We start from the raw sequence: 7420 nt of genomic DNA on the forward strand, positions 1-7420 counted from the left end.
CTATAGAATTAAAAATCATGTTTTCTCTCTCCCTGTATTGTTTCAGAGAGTGGTTTGTGTATTATTTTTGGCTATTTAATGTTAATTTTCTTGGTTGATTCTTAACATTTCTGAATACCAACACATTGTAAAACAATACGCATGTGTGAGGTTTTTTTGTTGATTTTTTTTTGTGTGTGTTAAAACCACTTTTGAATTTGTTTTAGGAGAGATTTAATTTTTCTAATTAAATCCATATTTCATTATAATCATGTGTGTATGAGAGTGTTCATATGCATGTGTGTGTGTTTGTATATGTATATATATATATGTATAGATGTGTGTGTGTATTTATACAGCTGTATAGATGTGTATCTATACAGATGTTTGTGTGTGTGTGTGTGTGTGTGTGTGTGTGTGTGTGTGTATATATATAAACGGCGATGATGATGATGATGATATATATATATATAGATAGATGTGTGTATGTGTATATATAGATGTGTGTGTATGTGTATATATAGATGTGTAATGTGTGTATGTATAATGCGTGAATGAAAAGTAGAGGCGTGGTATCATATGCATAAAATACAGTGTGGTACCAATTACAAAGAATTAAAGAACAAAGAAAAGACAAAAAAAAAAAAATCACAGCAACACAAGATTTATTTGGTTTAATTAATATTTTGTTACTGACATGAAAAAAAAAAAAAACAGAAAAAAGAAGCAATAAAAAGAACTCTCTCTCTCTCTCCCCAGTAAAGTATAATGAAATATAAAAAAACTGCTGTTAGAATTTTATTTGATAAACTATTAAACAACTGCATTAACAACTGTCAATTAAACAACTACACTAATTAGAAATAACCAATGAATTATATAAAAAAAAAAAGCAAGGTCTTTCCTCTGTCTCTGCTTTTGAATATATTTCACCTGTTAATTTTCTACTTAATATCAATTCTCTTCGTTGATTCTTAACGTTTTCAATATTAACATGTTGAGGGGGAAAAAAAGTGTATTTCTGTTAAAATCGCTTTCAGTTTGTCATGCTTTTGGTGAGATTTATGTTATTATTTGAAAATCTGTTTGATTTTACACCAGTTAACATCTTTGGATGCAAAAACTTGTAGCTTGATGTCCCCGCTGGAGACATTGGCTGCAGCCCATGCAAATAAAAGCAAGGGCAAAACAATAATAATAATAATAATAATAATAATAATAATAATAGTCAGGTGCAGCTGTGTGGTAAGAAGCTTGCTTCCCAACCACATGAATCCGGGTTCAGTCCCACTGCATGGCACCTTGGGCAAGTGTCTCCTACTATAGCCTCAGGCCAACCAAAGCCTTGTGAGTGGATTTGGTAGCCAGAAACTGAAAGAAGCCAGTCATGTGTTTATATATATATATATTTGTGTGTGTGTGTGTGTGTTTGTGTGTCTGTGTTTGTCCTCCCATCATTGCTTGACAACCGATGTTGGTGTATTTACATCCCCGTAACCTAGCGGTTCGGCAAAAGAGACTGATAGAATAAGTACTAGACTTACAAAGAATAAGTCTTGGGGTTGATTTGTTCAACTAAAGGGCAGTGCTCCAGCATGGCTGCAGTCAAATGCCTAAAACAAGTAAAAGAGTAAAAGAGTCTCAATTCTTAGCACAAGGGCGTCAATTTTCTGGGGTGGGAATGAGTTGATTATATCGACTCCCCACCCCAGTACATGACTGGTACCTTTCTTTATCGATGCTGAAAGAATAACGAAAGGCAAAGCTTTTATACTCACAATGTACATAGAAGACAGAAATGCTCCAAAGCATTTTGTCCGATGTAGTAATGATTCTGCTAGCTCACTGCTGCATATAATTATCTGGTAATAATCTGCTTGCAAATAAAAAGAAGTGTACAACCAAGGGAGATAAATCTAAGATGATGAAGGTTATCATCGCCCTACGAGGGACAGACAAACAGAGAAAGATGAAGACACACTGCCAATTATATTACTTTAATATATATATCTCCCTCTGTGACTCTCTTGTCTTTCTATCTTTTGGTATCTCTCTTTCTCTCTATCTCTTGGGCGTTCTCTTCGCCCTCACCCTTTGTCTCTCTTCTCTCTCTCACACACTTTCTCTTTAAAAGCTGAATTGTTGAGTGAAATTAGTTTCCAGTCTTGGCTCAGTGTTACATTTAATTATATAACATGTTCCGCACGTTTACACACACTCATGTACTCACGCATATAAGGCTACTACTGTTCTGTCCCCTCTCCAGCCCTGCCCACCGCAACATTCCAATATACTTTGAATGTTTTTATTTATTTAATCCTCCTCCATCTTTTGCCCACCATTTCTCTGTCCATCTGTCTGTCTCTCTATCTATCTGTCTGTCTGTCTGTCTCTCTCTCTCTCTCTAACAAAGCAAAGGAGAAAAAAAATAAAGAAATAGTTTATTGCTGGCTTTTCCTTGAATATTGATTTTTATTAGCTATGTATGTCGAGTTAATTAAGCAGTTGAACAAAGAAATTTAAAATTTTATAAAAAAAGAAACAATAACAAAAAAAAAAAATTGTGGAATTTTTTTTTAAATTAAAAAAAAAAACTCCAAAAATCATAAACATAGCAATTGGAATTTCTTAACCTTTTATTGTAATTTCGCTCCACCCCTCCCTCAGTATACTCACCACACCTTATATCTGAATATTATTATGACAAGCTTTTAATTTTTGTCGTCAATATTTTTTTCTCTCTAGAAAACAAAAACAACCTTTCCACTACCAAAAAAAAAAAAAAAAAAAAAACGGTAAAAGAAAATTAAAAATGAATAAAGACCCTCCCCTCTCCAGCTCCCAGCATCTTCAAGTCAGGTTGTCGGCTTTTAGCAGAAGACTTATTCTAAATTTTTATAAAGTCTTGTCAAAGCAGTTGTCTGTTTGTGAATTAAGAAAAAGGAATATGAGTGCTTCTCATTAACTATAAATGAGATACCATCATCATTGTCATTTGTACACACACACACACACACCTACACACACCTACACACACCTACACACATACACACACGTATGTGTTTGATTAATGAGAGAGACGGAAAATGGAAGATACGAGAAAATTTATTGATCGCTACAATTGTTTCGACCCATCTACCATCGATCCCTCATAGGTGGGATACTGAACATCTGGTTTAGGTGTATCTGTCGGTGTAGATGTGTCTCCTCAGGTGATCTCAAGATGTATCTCATTAAAATAACAATGTTTAAATGCTAAAGGGTTAAAAACGATTATGAAATGATGATACACACACAGTCAGACTCATAATACTGAATATGTTGTAAGGTGAAAATGTCATTGTTTAGTGTGAGTTCCATGTTTTTCTTCTGCCAACTAAAGATAAAAAAAAAAAACGTTAGATTTGACGAAATGATTTGTGAAATTTTCAGCTTGTAATAAGCAGGATAACATTTTGTCTAATTCATTTTCCTGTTTAGTCTTTTATCTTCATGGAATCCTTTATATCATATGTATTAGCTATATTAATCATACACACACACACACACACACACACACACACATGTATACAACCCCATCCTACACTTGTGCGTGTGTAATTCTCTCTCTCTCTCTCTTTCACTATATATATATATACATATATATATATATATATATATATATATATATATATACATACATATACATACATACATATATATATATATATATATATATATATATGTATATGTATATATATATATGTATATGCATATATATGTATATATATGTATATGTATATATATATATACATTATTTCCTTTTTAGTATTCTAGATGGTGTCGTTCTTTCTTTCTTCGTTTTTAAATAGAAATTTTTGCGTCTTCATCTTCATCGTTTTTCATTGTTAGAATTGATTTTTTATTTTGTTTTTGTGCAGCTTTCATTTTTCTTATTTAATTAGCTATAAACTGTTAACAACTTCTCGCCATCGAGGGAAATACCGTTTAGTTTTTTTTGTTTTGTTTTTTATATATTTTTTTTCTTCCCCATTTATTATTGTTTTTTGTTTTTGTAGTTGTGTTGTTGACCCAAGAGGATTTCCATTTTCTCCTTAGTTTTATTTCCTTATCATTCACTTTCTGTCATGTTTCTATCGCAGTGATAATTGACATGATAACCACAATCACCGTTGTGATGTTCATCGTCATCGTCATCGTCGTCGTTATCGTCATCATCATAATCATCATCAGTATCACACAATCGTAAGAGTGCTGCTGTTGTTATTATTTCCATCTGAGGAATTCCAATCAATTGAACAGAGAGCGATCTGTAATGAAAGAACCCAAACAATACGAAACCTCCTGCTATTTGAACTCAAGGCCACTGTCGTGATTCCATTGTCACCGTGTTGCCGAGATTAGCTCCTTAGCGTCATTGTCACCACGTTGCCGAGTTGAGCTCCTTAGTGACATTGTCAACATTGTAAAAAAAAAAAAAATAATAATAATAAATAAAATTTTTTTTTCCTCTGGGGGTATTGTGACACCATTGAGGTCTGTACCTTAGGGGGAACATTGTCACACTGGTGAGGCCATTGTCTTAGGAATGAGTTTCTGTGTTTCTGTGACATTGTCACACCAGGGACATCATTGGCCCTTATTGCTTTAAAACAGCCCCATTCAAAAGAGGTTTTCATTGAAGATCTGTCTCATATTGTTGTCTGCCTTTTGAATTGAAGAGACACTCATGTCTAATAACTGAGATATTTTAGAATTTAATCTCGACTGAGAGGCAAATATGGTTAACCCTTTTGTTACTGAGAAATATGGAAGGGGCAAAAGGGTTAAGCCTTTTGTTACCATAAATCTTGGAAATAATGAAGAATTTATGAAAACAGTTTTGTCATTATCAAGCGTGTGTTTTGGAACATAAGCTACTAACATGAAATTTTGGTGCAAGGTTTTATAACTTAGATCATTTTAAAACCAGAAGATTGTATCATGGAACCAGAGGAAGTCTCAGGCAGGTTTGGAATCAAAAGAGTTAAGTCTGACATAAATTGTAAACAGTGACTTGGTCTAGTGGGTAGGGTACTCAACGCATAATCATAAGATTGTGGGTTCAGTTTCTGAACTGGGTAGCACGTTGTGCCCTTGAACAAGGCACTTCATTTCATGTTGCTACAATCTATTCAGCTGAAAATAAGTACCACCTAGGGTACTTGACTGTTCTGTTGAGCAAAAGATGAGGGGTGGGGGAAAATGGGCGTCTATATACCTGTTTGTGACTACATAGGTATCCAAAACAATTAACTAAAGCTGGGAGTCCACATGAGATTCCATTGTTAAAATCTATGTGCAATAAATTGGTCATACTTCTAAGATACACAAAGTATTTTCACAATTTTTTTTTATACATTTGCTAATAATGTTTGATTCTTAAAATATAATAGGAGTTGTGTTTAGAGAGAGTCATTATGCCAATATCAATAACACACACACTGGTTCAATTCCATTCCTTTATTATTAGTCATTTGGTTAAATATCCAACTAACTAATTGACTGTTTAACCAAGTTAAACAAACAAGTGATTAGTTAGTTGGACGCTGCCTAGGCACAACGAAATTTGTTTCAACACACACATTCACGTAAAGAATCTTGTGAACCAGATACAAAAGCGAAGTGTATATATATATATATGCATGCTTGTATCTATGTAAATACATGTATGCATACATGAATATATATGTATGTATCTATGTGTAAATGTTTGTATGTATATGTGTGTGTGTATATATATATTATATGTATGTATGTATATATGTGTACATATAATATGTATGTCTGTCTGTCTGTGTGTATAAGGAATACAGGAAAAAATTCAAAGAAATGGAAATCAATTTTGTTAACAATTTTATTAACAAGGCATTGCACTGATATAAACAAATTATTGGATTAAACTATCTATGTACATGTATATGTGTATATATATGTATTATATCCTCCTATTTTCAAAGAATATTAAAAATATTTCTTTCATCTAATTGAATACATTTTAGAAATTTTATCTCGTTTTTTTTCTTTTTCTTTTTTTTTTCACCCCATAAACTGAAAATTTGCATGATTAAATTTAATTATATATGTATATAAAGATGGGAAAAGATTGACATATCTTAACAGCTGTGATATTCACAGAGATGAATCAGAAATGCAAACACACACACACACACACACACACACACACACACTGATTTTTTAAAGCTCTATTTTACATATGTATGTGTCCATGTATGTATATGCATGTCTGTACATATGTATGTATATTTAAATGATGAAATGTACATCAGTGCATTTACTAATTCAAATATTGTTTTTTTTTTTCATAATTTACTTTTAAAAAAAAAAAGAAAAAAATCTAAAGAAAAAAAATTCAAATGTGGAAAGTGTTTTACCAGTGCTAAAATGACATTGTCGTTTGTCTTTTAAAACTGCTGATCAGCCAGAGACAGGTTTTACTTGTCAGAAACCTCTGAGTGGTATCATATCTACTCCACAATGAAACAATGAATTCTGTTTTTTAATAGATGCAGGTATGGCTGTGTGTTAAGAAGTTTGCTTCCCAACCTCATGATCTTGGGTTCAGTCTCACTGAGCCTCCCCTCTCCATGCCACCGAAGTTATCCAAAGGAAAGGCAAAGGGGCCGACACAGCTTGGCACCAGTGACGTTGCAACCCATTTCTACAGCTGAGTGAACTGGAGCAATGTGAAAATAAAGTGTCTTGCTCAAGAACACAACACAGCCCGGTCTGGATATCAAACTCACTATCTCATGATTTTGAACCCGACGCTCAAACCAATGAGCCGTGCGCCTTCCAGTCACTTATACACACTGTCAAGTAACAAGCCTTTGTGTTTTGAGGCTCAAGAAAAATGAGGAATAATTAAAAAGATTTATTAATCTGTGAAAAAGAGAAATGACTGGATAAAATAAAGCCTTTGCTTTTCTTGATTGGGCAGTCAGTTGATGACCAAATGGAAACCTAGTATCCGGTTTCAATTTCCAGTTAAAATGAATTCATTGACTGTGGTTATGCTTTATTTTATTTTTATTTAATAGAAAAATGAATGAATGTTACTTTTCATTTGTATTGCCTCTGACTTTTTTATTTTTTAATTTTTTAAATGCCTCTGGTTAAATTAACTGTCTTCAAATCTTTTTTGTATTTTTTAAGAAAAAGGAAATAAAAAAAGTAATTTTGTTCTTTCATTTGTAATATTTCTAATAGTGAATTCGAGGCACAATATCAATGTCATCATTTTCGTCCATCACCGTCATTTTTGTTTACCGTCGTTGTTGTTGTCAACATCCTTGTCATAGTTACCATCGTCAAAAACCTGCAGTTAGAGCAGCATTGCTGATAGCAGTGATGGTGTTAAAGCTGTTAACTCCATTGCCAC

Source organism: Octopus bimaculoides, chromosome 24 (genome assembly GCF_046866305.1).
Source record: "Octopus bimaculoides isolate indiv1 chromosome 24, ASM4686630v1, whole genome shotgun sequence".
NCBI lineage: Eukaryota > Metazoa > Mollusca > Cephalopoda > Octopoda > Octopodidae > Octopus > Octopus bimaculoides.